The 16,248-nt window shown below is 43.0% G+C and overlaps 3 long non-coding RNA genes across 3 annotated transcripts in view; 2 read left to right on the forward strand and 1 right to left on the reverse strand.

Annotated features, from left to right (window-relative positions):
- Positions 1 to 4,388: 4,388 nt before the first annotated feature.
- On the forward strand, positions 4,389 to 5,648 carry LOC145554705 (uncharacterized). Its single transcript, XR_014090690.1, has 2 exons — positions 4,389 to 4,841; positions 5,336 to 5,648. It is a non-coding gene; the product is annotated as an uncharacterized LOC145554705 (long non-coding RNA).
- A 2,290-nt stretch (positions 5,649 to 7,938) lies between these two features.
- Positions 7,939 to 9,747, reverse strand: LOC145554706 (uncharacterized). Its single transcript, XR_014090691.1, has 2 exons — positions 9,453 to 9,747; positions 7,939 to 8,389 (listed from the first exon to the last, which is right to left on the reverse strand). It is a non-coding gene; the product is annotated as an uncharacterized LOC145554706 (long non-coding RNA).
- A 3,707-nt stretch (positions 9,748 to 13,454) lies between these two features.
- LOC145554461 (uncharacterized) overlaps positions 13,455 to 16,248 on the forward strand; it is a 32,574-nt gene continuing 29,780 nt past the window's right edge. Inside the window, exon 1 of the long non-coding RNA XR_014090417.1 lies at positions 13,455 to 13,741. This is a non-coding gene — a long non-coding RNA (uncharacterized LOC145554461). The remainder of the gene's footprint in view (positions 13,742 to 16,248) is intronic.

The following is a 16,248-nucleotide window of genomic DNA, read 5'->3' on the forward strand; positions in this document are numbered from 1 at the left end:
CTCCTCAAAGCTTGCCTCAGCTCGGTAAGTAGCAACTTGCACTGACTTGAATGTCACCAAAGAAGTCCGTACAGAAAAATCACGTAGGAACAGCACAAGTTCTGTTTTATTAGATCACCTTGGGTCGTGCAGGACTGCATGCATTTCCATTGTTTTTGGGAACATTGTAAATCAGACAAAATCATTTATCTTTTTTAATAAAAAATAAGACTTAGTGTTCTGCATTTCTCAAGTATAATGCCCAGATTTAAACGATAATAAAGTACGTCATGATTATGCGCCATATAATTTTCTTGACCCGTCAAACTTAACAGTATCTCCACTGATTGAATTTGTGTCATTACACAATTGTGTAAATTGTTCCCATTTATAAGTAAGCACAATTTAAAGTCATTTTTTTCATACAAAAGTAAGTAGATGCATTTCGCAACATTTGTTTTGTGTCAATTGGGTCAAAACTGTAAATACAATTTTTTTTTTTTCCCCAAGTGTGATTTAAAGAATAAATTTTGAGCACTTGTACTTGAGAGTTTGAAGTAGTGTAGCTCTCGTTTTGTATTTGTGAAACACAGAAAAAAAAATAAAATAAAACTGATAGAATTTTCTCTCTAATTTCACAGTTAGGCACAAATACTTTTGCATCAAATACAACTCCACACAGAGGATATCTGGGTGTTTTCTGTCTGCTTGTTGTTAGATCAACCAAGACATCTGATGTAACAACCTTTTGTATTCTGTTGGTTTGAAATGTCCTTGAAACCTTGCCTAACATGCTGCAAACATGCAGAATGGAACCCAGTCAAACAACAGCTGTTTCCTTCACAGATGCAGATATGAGCAAAATTTCTAAAACAGTTTGAAAATGAAAAGCATTTTTTGACTTGATAGTAAGATAAATGACAGCATACAAAATTAATTAAATAGGATTTAATTAAGTGGATTCTTGGGAGAAAATTGCTCCCTGTCAAGCCTCATAACGGAGATGTTTTTCTGTTTTTTGGGGGATATTTTCTCCCTGCAGACTCAAATGTTGTCACAGAGGGAGGTGTTCTTCAATCACTTAATTCAGCACCTTGATTGCGTTTGACATTTTAGTGTCGAGTGTCTAAAATTTTCCTCAATATGTATAAATGAGTCAAGCATTTCTTCATTAAGGCTGTGAACATTTCTGAGCGTAATGGCAAACATTCACAAGTATGACCCATTTAAAGCATCAACATGACCCTTTAGTAGAAGGTAGTGGAATTTATCAATTCAATTTGCTTTTAATAAATGTCCAGTTCAATTATTTTCAGAATTCAGAGAAACAATTCCACGCATTAATTGTCTTTTAAATGTTGTCTAATCCTGTGAACACAGGGGGGCAGTGTGGAATCATAATCTCAAAGTCACGTCCTCGCATGCATGCATATAGTTGAGCATTTTCTAGCTTTACTGTATTCGGTCTTTAATGTTTAATACCTGACTGGGAAAAATTTTAGCTCTGTCTTAGTCCAGTTTTATATTTTCAGTCTGAACCTAACTTTACCACTGAGCTTCACTGAAAGGGTTGTCACTGTGGAAAGAAAAAAAAAGATAAAAGTAATAAAACCATTGATAAAAATGTAATTCCAATTAGCTTGAACATACAGTGCCCTTACACATTTTGAGTTTTTGCTTTGACTACCTTGTTAGAAACTTTGATAATGTCAAAGTGGTTGTTTTGGCAGCATATGGTTTAAATCCGACATGCCAAGAGACACTCCAAAGGGGATGTACAGCTCATTAGAGAAGTGACTCACTGTTCTCTGCCCTTTCCTCCTTTCCTTTCTCCACTACGGGCTTGGTCATGACCCCTGGGCCTTACCCCTTCTTCCACGCTTGTGTGAATAACCCAATAGCTCCCATCCACAGCACAATTAAGGCATTATTACACCCTTCACTGGACCTCATGCTCCAGGGTGAAATGTGGACCTGAGGGGTGGTGGGGGAGGTGATCGTCTCTGACCCCCATTCTGCCAACTCTGCCCCACTGTGAAGCATTGGCTGCTCTCATCTCTGACCCATTTTACTCTCCACATGTGCCCGTTTTCACACCAACACACAAGCATTCTCTCTGAAATGGTCATGGTATGCGCACACACAAACACACGCTCTCACATACTTAGGCCCCCTCTGCTGTTTCTGTCCAGCAGGCAGAAACATGGCATTGCGAGTCCAGTCCGTGCCAGCAGCTGTGCAACGGGCACCATGTGGGGCACTCATCCGGCCAAGCAGTCTGAGGGGGCGGTGCGAACGTCGTTAGAGGTTGAAGGGTGTTATGTGGGCACCTTTCTTCTGTCTCCTTCTTTTACCCTTTTCGTCTTGCATGAAGGAAGCCATCTGCCTGCTGACAGTCATCTGTGGCTGCGAGAGAGTTGGTGGCATTCTGCACTTTGCACATGTCTGTCTTTTACAGTAAAGAAGTATACCCACTTCTTTACTGTATACACAGCATTAGACCATGTTGACCTTTTTTTTTTCTTTTACTGTATTCTGATTATTATTCCTCATTGATTTGTCTGTTGGAAAGTTTGCCACCTGTAGTCTCTTTGTCTTTTACTCGGTCATGAAATATAAAATCTAGAACTTGTGTTTTGCACCAGTGGAGCTGAGAAGGTCCCCAGACTCTGACCGGGTTAAAGTTCCATTCTTCTCCAGGCGCACATTTCCTGAGTCAGTCTGTGTTTTTAGGTGTAAATACAAAAGTTTACTTTGAATTTCGCCCAAATTAAAGATGGAATTTGCAAAAACTATTAAAAACCTGCATTACATGGATAGATGGCTGATTTTAGATGACAGGACTTGGAAAAATGTTTGATAGTACAAATATTTCTTTGTTTTGTTCGATATTTAATCAAACCTTTAAATACTCAAATCATGTTCCACACTTCCCACATGTCTCCAGACTTTATAGATAGTTTCTCTACAGCTGATCAAACTGGACAAACGCATATCTGTCTCTGTATCTGAAGCACCTCCAGCCCTCCTCTCTTGATAGCATCAGAGAACTGGAGTAGTTTTTTCCTCCCCTGTATTTTAACCTTAGGAAAGCTATCTTCCATTTCAGTGGATTTTCTGTAATAAAGGTCACTCCTGCCTTTTCAATCATTCTTTAACAGATAATGTTTCATAATAACTTAACAGGAATTAAACTAGATAAGCCTCCAAACTTGCCAAGTGTAAAGCTGCCAAACCAACTGCTCTTTTTGAGAAACAGTATCCACCGACCATGCATTATTAATATTAATTTATGCTAACTGTTTCTTGAATGCATCTGACTCAAAGGGATGATTCTAACAAATGGACTCGCAATAGATGCCTTGCACTCCAAATGTCACGTCTGCAGGCTGTTCCATTTGTTTTGAATGCACTCCAAATGAAAAGCAATTTTAGAGCTCCAGCCATTAGAAAGAGCCCTTACCACTGAAGTGCAAACTGAACCTTAATTAGGAAAATGATAATTGCTAAGTGTGTGTGCTCATTTTCCTTCACAATTGCGCAGCCCATTTTTTTCCTTACCTGACACCTTCATCCCCATGGCAATTTGTATACTTTACTCTGAATACTCACAAAATGTCAGAACACCAGAGATTAGCTTAAAGCTGGTCTCTAAAAGGCGGACATATCTATCACATCATAACCGACATGAGATTAACTGTTTAACATTTTTACTTCAATAAATCGTCACAAAAGGATCTGCTCCACACAATTTTCTGTCTCTCAAATACACAGTCTATGCTGCAGAATTGATTTCTGCCAGAAAATTGTCATGCTTCTATTTTTTTTTTTCTTTTTTTGAATGTGGTAAAATATTTGACAGTAATCAAATCCTGAAGATGTAAAAACAATTAGTCTGCAATGATCAATATGGTCTCTTGGACCACTTATCTGAAGAAAGTGAGACCTTTACCTGGTAAAACAGTCAAATGTTTCAAATCATTTTAATATCAACAAAAGATAATCTCAAATAACTACAAAGAAGAGGCTTTCAATTGATAATTTCATTATTATGAAGGGAAAAAAAAAGATTTCAAAATTAACCAGGCCCTGTGTAAAAAAAGTACTACTATAGGTGTCAGACCTATAATAACTGGTAGCACAACTAGTATGAACAAGTGACATCAAGAGTATAGAATAGCAGATAGGTCATTTAAAACCGTTTTGGGGGAATTTTGGCCAACACATTGCAGAATTTTCAAGCAAGTCCAACTTTTTTTCCCCCTCAATCTATCAATTGAATTTAACAGTGAATCACTCTAAAATGTTTATTTGTTTTATAAGCTATTCAGAGTTGAACTTGCTGTAGTTTTTTGGACCATTCTTCTGCTGAATTACTCAATTTTGTTATGACCACCAGTCACCAACTGATGGCTGGGCATAGTCCCACAGTATTATAAAAAAAAAACAATTTGTGGTTCTATCAACTACAGAAAGTGGAGATCCTGCAAAAACAAAGCAGCTGCAGACTAAAACAAAAACACCACATGTCTGTAGGTATGTTGTTTTACTAATGTAACCCGTGTTAATTTAACAAATATGAATTATAGCCTGTAATACACTACATTGCCGATAGGTGGCAGTAAATGGTTTCAAGTAGTCTAAAACTACCTTGATATACTGCAGAATATAGACTAGAATAACCAGAAGAAGAAACAGAAAAAAATGTTTTGTGTTCATTTTATTGACAAAACTCTGTTTTATTTTCAATATTTTTCAATAATTAGTTCATCGATGGTTGATTTTTGATTCCCGTGTACCCGGACCCGGAAGAACTTTGTTTTTGATATTACATTTATTTGTTTTCTTGATGCGAATCTCCGGTGAGTTCTGTGGTATAATTAGCTTCGTTAGCTATTGATTAGCCACAATATTTTGCTGTTATGTATTAAAAGTTATATTGTAATTTCATTTTATAGTTTAATGTTGAAAGAAAAAAAAACAATCGGAGATACTTGTTCATGGGCAAGAATGCATGTTCTCCACATTATATTTTGTATGTGAATTAGCAATGCTTACGGCTAACTCAGAAAGGCTATTCTGCTAATATTGCGCCTTTTTTTTCTTTGGAATACTGATACTGATGAAGTATCTAGTGGCAGTGAGTTATTTATTCCACTGTACGGGATTGAAGAATGCTAGAAAAAGATGTCAATTCAGTGAATATTAGGTTGTGATGTTTTGTTGAGCTAAAAGACAAAATTGGTTATCGCAGCTGGAAATCATTTTATCTACATGGAGTGAAAGATAGACTTTCACTGAAGTGATTTAGAATGGTGTATCACACTATAGTAAAATACATTTCTGCTATATGCAGGTTGTTTTTTTTTTTTGTTGAGAGACATCGCGTGAAGAATGGCGAGCCAGGATCCAAAAGAGCAGATTGACATTGTGTCTACTACGACGTCAAAGAAGAACCTTCTTCTGTTCCACTTGATCGGTGGGATTGCACATAGTAACACTACCCGGGTAGCTACCAGATCTGAAAACTGAACTGAACTGAACTGAAAACAAATGAAAGGAAAGACTTTTGAACTTGACTGACTTGACTTAGGACTACTAAAAGAAAACATTGACTATTTGGTTCTGTTTCATTATTGTCAAAATGTGTAATAAATGTGTTTGTTCAACACATTGTTTCCCTTGCTCCTCCTGAGTTGAACCTAGTTCTGATGCGCTATCTAATTGTAAAGATTCAAAGTCACTGATTCCTTTGTCACAGGTGACCAGTGGTGGGAACTGTACTTAAGTAAAATTTTTGTGTATCTGTACTTTACTTAAGTAGATTTAATAATGGGGACTTTCTACTTTTACTCCACTACATTTTACAGTAAGTATCTGTACTTTCTACTTCACTACATTTCTACAAAACTGTCGCGTTACTCGTTACATCCAAGTCGCGTTGCTCTTTTTTTCCGTTAAAATGTGAAGTTCAAGGATTTAAGGTGGCGCCGTAAAATCCGATCAATAACGTGACTTACGTGTCTGTTGTCAACCATCGCCTCCACCTTTACTCGCACACGAAGCTTCAAGACATGCGCAGTGGTTTCCTCTGAGCGGGAGGAGATGTCCATCTAATGTCAGTAATATAATAGCGCTGCAAAAATTGGTATGGCGACAAGTAAAATAAGCAGCGCTTCGCTCTCACAAATGGTGGGGACAAGTAAAATGTTCGTTTTTGTGGCGCATCTGTATCTTATTTTGAAGGGATAGGTAAACGTTACCATAGCGACCAGCGTCAGAACGTTTGGGCTGCGGTCGAGAGGAGATGAGTAGAGCTTGAGTCTTAAGTCTGGTTTAGACAAAGATTTAAGAATTGTCAGCCGATTCTCCAAACCTCTGTGACCACAGAGCTGATAAAAGTCCAACAGGTTCGATCGGTTCGTGTGTCCAAGGCAGGAGCAACACGAACCGATTCCAGTCACGAACATCCCGATTCCAGAGGATAATCCAGTTAAACCCCCAACATAGCGGGAATTTAGAATAACCAAACACGGATAACAATGTAGAAGCAATAGTGATAATTTGTGGAGTCATTTTAAGAGATAAAAGACGTAACGAAAAGAAAAGGCGGTGGATAAAAGATGACGGGAGCAGCCGCTCTATTTGCTGCACTATGATTTGGAGGTGAATGTTTTTTCATAGTTAACATTTTTAACTGAATAAACATAATAATGACCTTTAGATTTAATAATAAACATTTCCACATATTAACTCCGATATCCACCCGACTCAGTTGCGCAATATGTCAGCTGTTTGGGATTCCCCTGTGTTCTTACGTCACCGCGCTTTTTGATTGGCGATGTGGAGGTTCCTCCACCTTTTCCTCAGTGTTAGTAATTATTTAAATGTTTTCATATAATATATTTAGAATTTCACTTTTTCTTTGGTGGTGGTTATTGCATTAGGTTGTTCACTAATTTGGGTGCACACATTTAGTAAACACCTTATGTTTATTTAAGATCGTTACTAATTTTTTTTGCTGAGTTTAAGGACTGGCTGGCAGAAGGGGGTTGGCTGAAAAGAAAACCAGGAAGTGGAACAATCCATCAGGCTGCTGGAAGCAGGGGACTTGATGTGAAACAATCTGCCTCTCTCCACTAATAGCATAATTGCTAAAACCTTTTTGGTATTAGGTTATTTTGGTTTTTATAGTTGTGATAAAGTTAAAATGTTTTACTTTGAATTAGTCATTTATGTTTATACATTATTTGTCTTTGTCTCCTTCCCTACCCCTCCTCGTTTGTGTAGGCTAGCCTGTTTGTAGAAATTCCCCTGTATGTTCATTGTTAGGTCAGTCTTTGGTTTGTTACCTTGAGTTATGTTGCCTTAGTTGATTTCTTTTGGGCCCATTTTGTTATATATTTTTTAGATTTGTTGTTGAACCTTTTTGTTAAGATATTAATTGGAAAAATAAATAGAACATATTTTTTTTATATATGCCTTTGTCCTTTTGTTTTACTGGTCGGACCGTCACAGGCGACCTGTCACATTCAGCAGGTCGTATTCTCGTTCCCAGACAGGAAAAAGCTCCAAAACTCCAAGACAACCCAAATTGGGTATATTCAGGATTTAGCGGGAACACCAACCCCCATCCAGGGAGAGAGGAGACTTGTGGTGCGAGATGCTCTGGAGAGTTTTGGAGACGGGAAGAGACCGGAGAGCAGCGACGCTTTGGATTTTACTAGGAGTGTTTCGGATGAGTTTTTTAGACAATAAGTGTGTTAGTTGGAATTCGTGAGTGTGTGTGCAGTGTTTGTAGCAGTTTTGTTGGTCTGTGTGTCAAAATAAGCCATCGCTACATGGCTGCAGAGCCAGCTCTGATGCACGGAAGAGGAGCAGACAGCCCTCACCCCTGTATACCAGTAAAATGGTCCCACAAGGCATCAAATACAGAACACACACCCACACACAACAGGCTTCTAGTGGCTTTGATGTACCAGTGATGTCACTCATGCTCTATGACATCACTAATGACTCCTTTTAATGCCAACTCATTTGCTGTACATGTCAGAAGAAGAACACTGCAGACGAGATGGACAGAACACGAGAGCAAGAAAATGAGGAGCTTAAACAGACCGTCGAAGCCCTCCGGCAAAAAGTCGAGAGCTTAAACTCTCGCCCTTGCAGGCCTAGTCGCCTGCAAGCACAATATACCCTCCTGGAAAGCAAATACAGCGCTATCCAGGAGCAGCTGGTGTCAGTTTCTGCACAGCTGGACCAGAGAGAGCAAGAATGTCAGGATCACCGGACGGAGCTAGAAACATCCGAGGAGAAGATAGACCATCAGGCTAGAGAGATGGACGATCTTTGGGGAGAGCTCGACAATCTCCGCGGCCTGCAGCGGACCAATCAAAGAAGAATCAAGATCCTGATGAAGCAGAAAGCAGAGGCGATGGACGAAGTTGTTCTGCTTCGACAAGGGCAGGCAGAACACAAGAAGCAGAAGCCAACATCAGCTGTGAGAGAAGTCGCTGCACGGACAGGCACAGTTTTAAAGACCATGTACCAGTCGGGAACATTGAGATATTTTGTCCCGTTATGGATATTCTAGTTCCACTGGGTTGGTCTTTAAAACTGGTGCTTTCTCTACGAGGGGGTACCCAAAAGTTTCCAGAATGACGCTGCTGCACACGCAATTTTTGTAGTACACGATTCTACCGCTAGTTATTTGTTCAACTACGCCTTCTCAATCAGTGTACCAAGCGGTGTTGATGTCGAAGGTTTCGTTTACCCGCAGTGAACTTTCTTGGAAGAGCTGTTTTGTCCAGCCGTCGTTTTTCTTCATGGAGAAGTTTTATGAGCAGCGCACGGCTGAAGTTTTGCTTCCTGCTCGGGGAAAGAAGCATCGGAAACCGTTCAAATGTTGAAGACCGCTTACAAGATGACGCTATGTGTCAAGCTCAAGTTTACTCGTGGTTCGCACTGCTTTAAAAATGTGAAATGTCAATTGATCAACTGCTTTTTTCCGGCTTCACAGCACAGCTGTGAAGTTTTGCTTCATGCTTCGGAAAAAAAAGCAGTTGATGTTCAATTGACATTTAACCATTTTTCAAGTGGGTGAATCACGAGTAAACTTGAGCTCGACACATAGCGTCATCCTTGTAAAATGTCTTCAACATTTGAACGGTTTTCGTTGCTTCTTTCCCCGAGCAGGAACCAAAGCTTCAGCCATGCGCTGCTCATAGAACTTCTCCATGAAGAAAAACGACGGCTGGACAAAACAGCTCTTCCAAGAAAGTTCACTGCAGGTAGACGAAACCTTCCACATCAACACCGCTTGGCACACTGATTGAGAATGCGTGGTCGAACAAATAACTAGCGGACTACAAAAACTGCGCGTGCAGCAGCGTCATCCTGGAAACTTTTGGTTACCCCCTTGTAAATGCTGGCTTCTCGAGTCGCAGCTGGCTTCTCGAATCGCTGCAGTCTACCCGACTCGCTGGTGGCCGTCCTCGACTTGCTGCTGGCTTCCCGAATCGCTGCAGGCTGCCTGACTCGCTGGTGGCTGTCCTTGACTCGCTGGTGGCCGTCCTCGACTCGCTGGTGGGTCTCCTCGACTCGCTGGTGGCCGTCCTCGACTCGCTTGAGGCTCTCCTCGACTCGCTGGTGGCTGTCCTTGACTCGCTGGTGGCCGTCCTCGACTCGCTGGTGGGTCTCCTCGACTCGCTGGTGGCCGTCCTCGACTCCCTGGTGGCCGTCCTCGACTCGCTGGTGGCCGTCCTCGACTCGCTGGTGGCCGTCCTCGACTCGCTTGAGGCTCTCCTCGACTCGCTGGTGGCCGTCCTCGACTCGCTGGTGGCTGTCCTTGACTCGCTGGTGGCCGTCCTCGACTCGCTGGTGGGTCTCCTCGACTCGCTGGTGGCCGTCCTCGACTCCCTGGTGGCCGTCCTCGACTCGCTGGTGGCCGTCCTCGACTCGCTGGTGGCCGTCCTCGACTCGCTGGTGGCCGTCCTCGACTCGCTGGTGGCCGTCCTCGACTCGCTGGTAGCTCTCCTCGACTCGCTGGTGGCCGTCCTCGACTCGCTGGTGGCCGTCCTCGACTCGCTGGTGGCCGTCCTCGACTCGCTGGTGGCCGTCCTCGACTCGCTGGTGGCTCTCCTCGACTCGCTGGTGGCCGTCCTCGACTCGCTGGTGGCCGTCCTCGACTCGCTGGTGGCCGTCCTCGACTCGCTGGTGGCCGTCCTCGACTCGCTGGTGGCCGTCCTCGACTCGCTGGTGGCTCTCCTCGACTCGCTGGTGGCTCTCCTCGACTCGCTGGTGGCCGTCCTCGACTCGCTGGTGGCTCTCCTCGACTCGCTGGTGGCTGTCCTCGACTCGCTGGTGGCCGTCCTCGACTCGCTGGTGGCCGTCCTCGACTCGCTGGTGGCTCTCCTCGACTCTCTGGTGGCTCTCCTCGACTCGCTGGTGGCTCTCCTCGACTCGCTGGTGGCCGTCCTCGACTCGCTGGTGGCTCTCCTCGACTCGCTGGTGGCCGTCCTCGACTCGCTGGTGGCCGTCCTCGACTCGCTGGTGGCTCTCCTCGACTCGCTGGTGGCCGTCCTCGACTCGCTGGTGGCTCTCCTCGACTCGCTGGTGGCTGTCCTCGACTCGCTGGTGGCTCTCCTCGACTCGCTGGTGGCCGTCCTCGACTCGCTGGTGGCTCTCCTCGACTCGCTGGTGGCTGTCCTCGACTCGCTGGTGGCTCTCCTCGACTCGCTGGTGGCTCTCCTCGACTCGCTGGTGGCCGTCCTCGACTCGCTGGTGGCCGTCCTCGACTTGCTGGTGGCTCTCCTCGACTCGCTGGTGGCCGTCCTCGACTTGCTGGTGGCTCTCCTCGACTCGCTGGTGGCCGTCCTCGACTTGCTGGTGGCTCTCCTCGACTCGCTGGTGGCCGTCCTCGACTCGCTGGTGGCTGTCCTTGACTCGCTGGTGGCCGTCCTCGACTCGCTGGTGGCTCTCCTCGACTCGCTGGTGGCCGTCCTCGATTCGCTGGTGGCCGTCCTCGACTCGCTGGTGGCTGTCCTCGACTCGCTGGTGGCCGTCCTCGACTCGCTGGTGGCTCTCCTCGACTCTCTGGTGGCTCTTCTCCACCCTATGGTGGCTCTCCTCGACCCACTGGTGGTTTTCGACTCTCTGGTGGTTTTCGACTCTCTGGTGGCTCTCCTCGACTCGCTGGAGGCTCTCCTCGACTCGCTGGTGGTTTTCGACTCTGTGGTGGCTCTCCTCGACTCGCTGGGGGCTCTCCTCGACTCTCTGCTCTTCTCGACTCTCTGGTGTCTGTCCTCGACTCTCTGGTGACTCTTATCAGCTCTGTGGTGGCTCTTCTCGACTCTGGTGGTTTTTGACTCTCTGGTGGCTCTTTTCGACTCTGGTGGTTTTCGACTCTCTGGTGGCTCTTCTCGCCTCTGGTGGTTTTCGACTCTGGTGGCTCTTCTCGACTTTGGTGGTTTTCGACTCTGGTGGTTTTTGACTCTCTGGTGGCACTTCTCGATTCTCTGGTGGCTCTTCACAACTCTCTGGTGACTCTCCTCGACTTACCTGACTAAAGTCTTGATCTACTTTAGCATAAATTCATCATTTGTGTTTTAAGAAGGGATGAAAGTTATCGATTGAGTTAATCTAAAGTTGATTGATTGATAGGCCCGTCACAATAAATCAGTTCATTATATAGTAAATTAAAACAAACCCAATATTTTCAGTTTGCATTATTTATCGTTTTTCCAAAAACTGGATAATTCTTTAGTTAGACGTTTAAGACAATTTTGTTTCCAGAGATTTCATAATTCATTTTATTCGCTTTATGTATACCATTTAAAATGTTTTCCACTTCCAGCGTTTAAAGTTTATTGATCTTTGAGAATGTTCTTGTATTATGCCAACACCATTATATTAATTAAAAATGGTTTCAAAACAATATCATCGTTAATCGCAGTACCTTCTGGGACAATTTATCGTTCAGCAAAATTTATCATGAAGGGCTAAATTTTTCATAAAACAATAAATTTAACAAAATAAATTACCATTTTGTCTCATCTGTTAAATACAGGCTAAATGAACAGAAATGTCTTTATTTTTCTCATGATAGGTCCATGGACACATACCGTATTCCCGTCGATTTTACTGCAAGACTCCGCCTCCCCCAGTCTCACTTTCTTTTTTATTTTTTTATTGATTTTTATAACTTTGTATAAAACATCAAAAGAAGTAAACAAAAACAACCCACCATAAATCAACAAGGAGCACTGCAGTATTCGCATAAAAACATACATGTAGCCTACATACACAAAGTACAGACAGACATTCCCGGGCCTGGTTCCAAGTAGTCAAACTGTTGGACAGCCAAGTGAGTAATGCATAAGACTGAGATTCCAGATCCAACCATAAAGAGTTCCCTCTATTCATAAACCAATTTGATATGATTTTAAGTTGTGCTGACCAATAATAAAATTGCAGGGATGGTAATGATAGCCCTCCAAGATGTTTTGGTTTAGTTAATATAGAAAACTTGACTCTTGGCTGTTTATTGTCCCAGATAAAGCGAGATAAATAAGAATTTAGTGATTTGAAGTGTTCAGAGGATAAGTAGCAGGAAAGATTTTGCTATGAATAGTTGAGTCGCGGAAGGATGTTCATTTTTATAGTGTTAATTCTCCCTAAGAAAGAGGTTGGTAGGGAAGCCCAGTTTATTAAATAAATTTTTATCTTCTGAATTAAAGGTGAATAATTAGTTTCAAAGAGATAATTGAGATCAGGTGTAACAAAATACCCAGATATTTGAAGCCTCTCATAGACATTTGAAAGGGAGATTGCATCAACCTTTCTGGGGGATGCTGAAAGGGGTGGCGACAGACTTTCCTAAGTTGATTTTGTATCCTGACAAATCACTGAATGTAGCTATAGACTCCAGGATAGCTGGAATTGATTTCTCAGAATTGCACAGATACAAAAGCACATCATCTGCGAGTAATGAATCACATGGTTTCTACTGCCTATATCAATTCCAGATACATCTGGATTAGTCCTGGTGATCTCGGCCAGAGGTTCAATAAACAATGTAAACAATAAGGGTGAAAGGGGGCACCCCTGCCTACAACCGCTATGATTCTTGAAGGGCTCAGACATCAAACCATTTGTGTTAACTGAGGCTGTTGGGTCTGAGTAAAAACTTTTAACCAGATTGATCAAATTTAGGCCCAGACCAAATTTATATAACACCTGAAAAAGAAAAGGCCATTCAACACGGTCAAAAGCCTTCTCGGCATTGAGGGAAACAATTACTGTTGGCTCTTTGTGAGTATTAAGGTACTGAACAACATTAAGAACGCGTCGTATATTGTCTGTGCCATATCTCATCTTTATAAACTCCGCCTGATCTGGGTTTTTTATTTTAGGGAGGATGTTTTCCAATCTCCGGGCTAATACTTTTGCCACAATTTTATAATCCGACATTAAGTAAACTAATAGGTCTAAAGGAGGAACAACGCAGGGGACTTTTACCTTCTTTTAAAAGCCAACTAATGGAGGAGTGTCTCCATGAGGGGGGGGATGCCATTTCTCAAAATGTCATCAACAGCGGGCATGAATATTGGTTGAATCTCAGGCCAAAATGACTTAAAAAATTCCAACGGAAACCCGTTGGGTCCAGGACATTTTCTGTTTGGCATAGATTTAATTTCAGCCCAAACTTCCTCCGGAGTGATAGCAGCATCTAAGAAGGCACGATCCTCTCCCGTGACAGAAGGTAGAGATATACTGCTGAAATAAGAGGCGACATCTTCTGGGTCAGCCACGTCCGTGTCGTATAGTGTTACGAAGAACATAAGGTAGCCGTTGATGTTGTAACTGTTCTTTTTATTGCCGAGTGCTTTACGCGGACATGCCGGTTAAACTGTAAATAACGTAAAAAAAAAAAAGACAAACAAAACGTCAATACTTAATATTGCAATATTCTAAGGACACAAACTTAAACATAGGTTTACATCATTAATATATAACTCACCACCAGTGGTGGGAAGTAACGTTACTGTACTTAAGTAGAGTTTTCGTGTATCTGTACTTTACTTAAGTAGATTTAATAATGGGGACTTTCTACTTTTACTCCACTACATTTTACAGTAAGTATCTGTACTTTCTACTTCACTACATTTCTACAAAACTGTCGCGTTACTCGTTACATCCAAGTCTCGTTGCGCTTTTTTCCGTTAAAATGTGAAGTTCAGGGGTTTAAGGTGGCGCCGTAAAATCCAAGCAATAACGTGACTTAGTGTCTGTTGTCACCCATCGGCTCCACCTTTACTCGCACGCGGAGCTCCAGACATGCGCAGTGGTTTCCTCTGAGCGGCAGGAGATGTTTGTTTAATTGATAATAGCTGCATAAATCATAAGATATGGCGACATGTAAAATAGCAGCGCTTCGCTTTCACAGACGGTGGGACTTCGTACAACTTTTAGCGTCACTTGGAAGGAAAGCTTAAAGAAAGGTAAGATCTGTGGACGTGATGCTAGCAAAGCTAGCTGTTCAGAGACACATGTTGCATCTGATGAAAAAAGTTGTCACTCATGCGCTGAATTATTGTGTGGAGGTGTTGACTGAGGTGTCGCATATATGGGACAACGCTGTGACCAAAGTCTGCAATATAGTGATATAACATTCAGGAACGATCCGATTCTTCTGGACGGATCTTTACTAAGTCCTAAGGACTGAAGCCGACGAGGGTCCCCGTGGTCAATCAGTGTTGCTTCCTAAGTGGACAGTTTGATTTCACAGAAGTTTGATTTACTTGGAGTTATATTGTGTTGTTTAAGTGTTCCCTTTATTTTTTTGAGCAGTGTATGTGCTCAAAAAAGCACATACACTGTGCTTTTTTGTGTGTGTATATATATATATATATATATATATATATATATATATATATATATAGTGATGTGATTACTAATCACATCACTAATTATGTGATTAGTCATAGATCCCATGGGTAGGATCGTCAGGTGCCTAACAGTCATGCTTTTGGACTTTGGGAGGAAGCCGGAGTACCCGGAGAGAACCCACGCATGCATGGGGAGAACATGCAAACTCCATGCAGTTACTATGAACCCCTGGAGATCGGGCAGGAGAGCGACAGGACTCGCTATGAAGTCCTGGAGAAGTGTATTGCATATTGCATTTTCAAAAGTGTAGTGGAGAAGTTTCTGACCTCGCGTCTGAATACTGGTGGCTGCTTCTGTGGCTGGTCTGAAGCAGCTCCAAAACACGTGATTAATGATGTGATTAGTGATCCCATGGGTAGGATAGGTGCCTAACAGTCATGCTTTTGGACTTTTGGGGGAAGCCGGAGTACCCGGAGAGAACCCACGCATGCATGGGGAGAACATGCAAACTCCATGCAGTTACTATGAACCCCTAGAGATCGGGCAGGAGACGGACAGGACGCGCTATGAAGTCCTGGAGAAGTGTATTGCATATTGCATTTTCAAAAGTGTAGTGGAGAAGTTTCCGACCTCGCGTCTGAATACTGGTGGCTGCTTCTGTGGCTGTGGCTGGTCTGAAACAGCTCCTAAACACGTGATTAATGATGTGATTAGTGATCCCATGGGTAGGATCATCAGGTGCCTAACAGTCATGCTTTTGGACTTTTGAGGGAAGCCGGAGTACCCGGAGAGAACCCACGCATGCATGGGGAGAACATGCAAACTCCATGCAGTTACTATGAACCCCTAAAGATCGGGCAGGAGACGGGCAGGACGCGCTATGAAGACCTGGAGAAGTGTATTGCATATTGCACTTTCTACTTCACTACATTTCTACAAAACTGCCGCGTTACTCGTTACATCCAAGTCGCGTTTCTCTTTTTTTCCTTTAAAATGTGAAGTTCAGGGACTTAAGGTGGCGCCGTAAAATCAGAGCAATAACGTGACTTAGTGTCTGTTGTCACCCATCGGCTCCACCTTTACTCGCACGCGGAGCTCCAGACATGCGCAGTGGTTTCCTCTGAGCAGGAGGAGATGTTTGTCTATAATATAATAGCGCTGCATAAATCATAAGATATGGCGACATGTAAAATCAGCAGCGCTTCGCTTTCACAGACGGTGGGACTTCGTCCAACTTTTAGCGTCACTTGGAAGGAAAGCTTAAAGAAAGATAAGATCTGTGCTAGCAAAGTTAGCTGTACTGAGACATGTTGCATCTGATGAAAAAAAGTCACTCATGCGCTGAATTATTGTGTGGAGGTGTTGACTGAGGTGTCGCAA

Source organism: Poecilia reticulata, chromosome 13 (assembly GCF_904066995.2).
Source record: "Poecilia reticulata chromosome 13, P_reticulata-male-v2, whole genome shotgun sequence".
Taxonomy (NCBI): domain Eukaryota; kingdom Metazoa; phylum Chordata; class Actinopteri; order Cyprinodontiformes; family Poeciliidae; genus Poecilia; species Poecilia reticulata.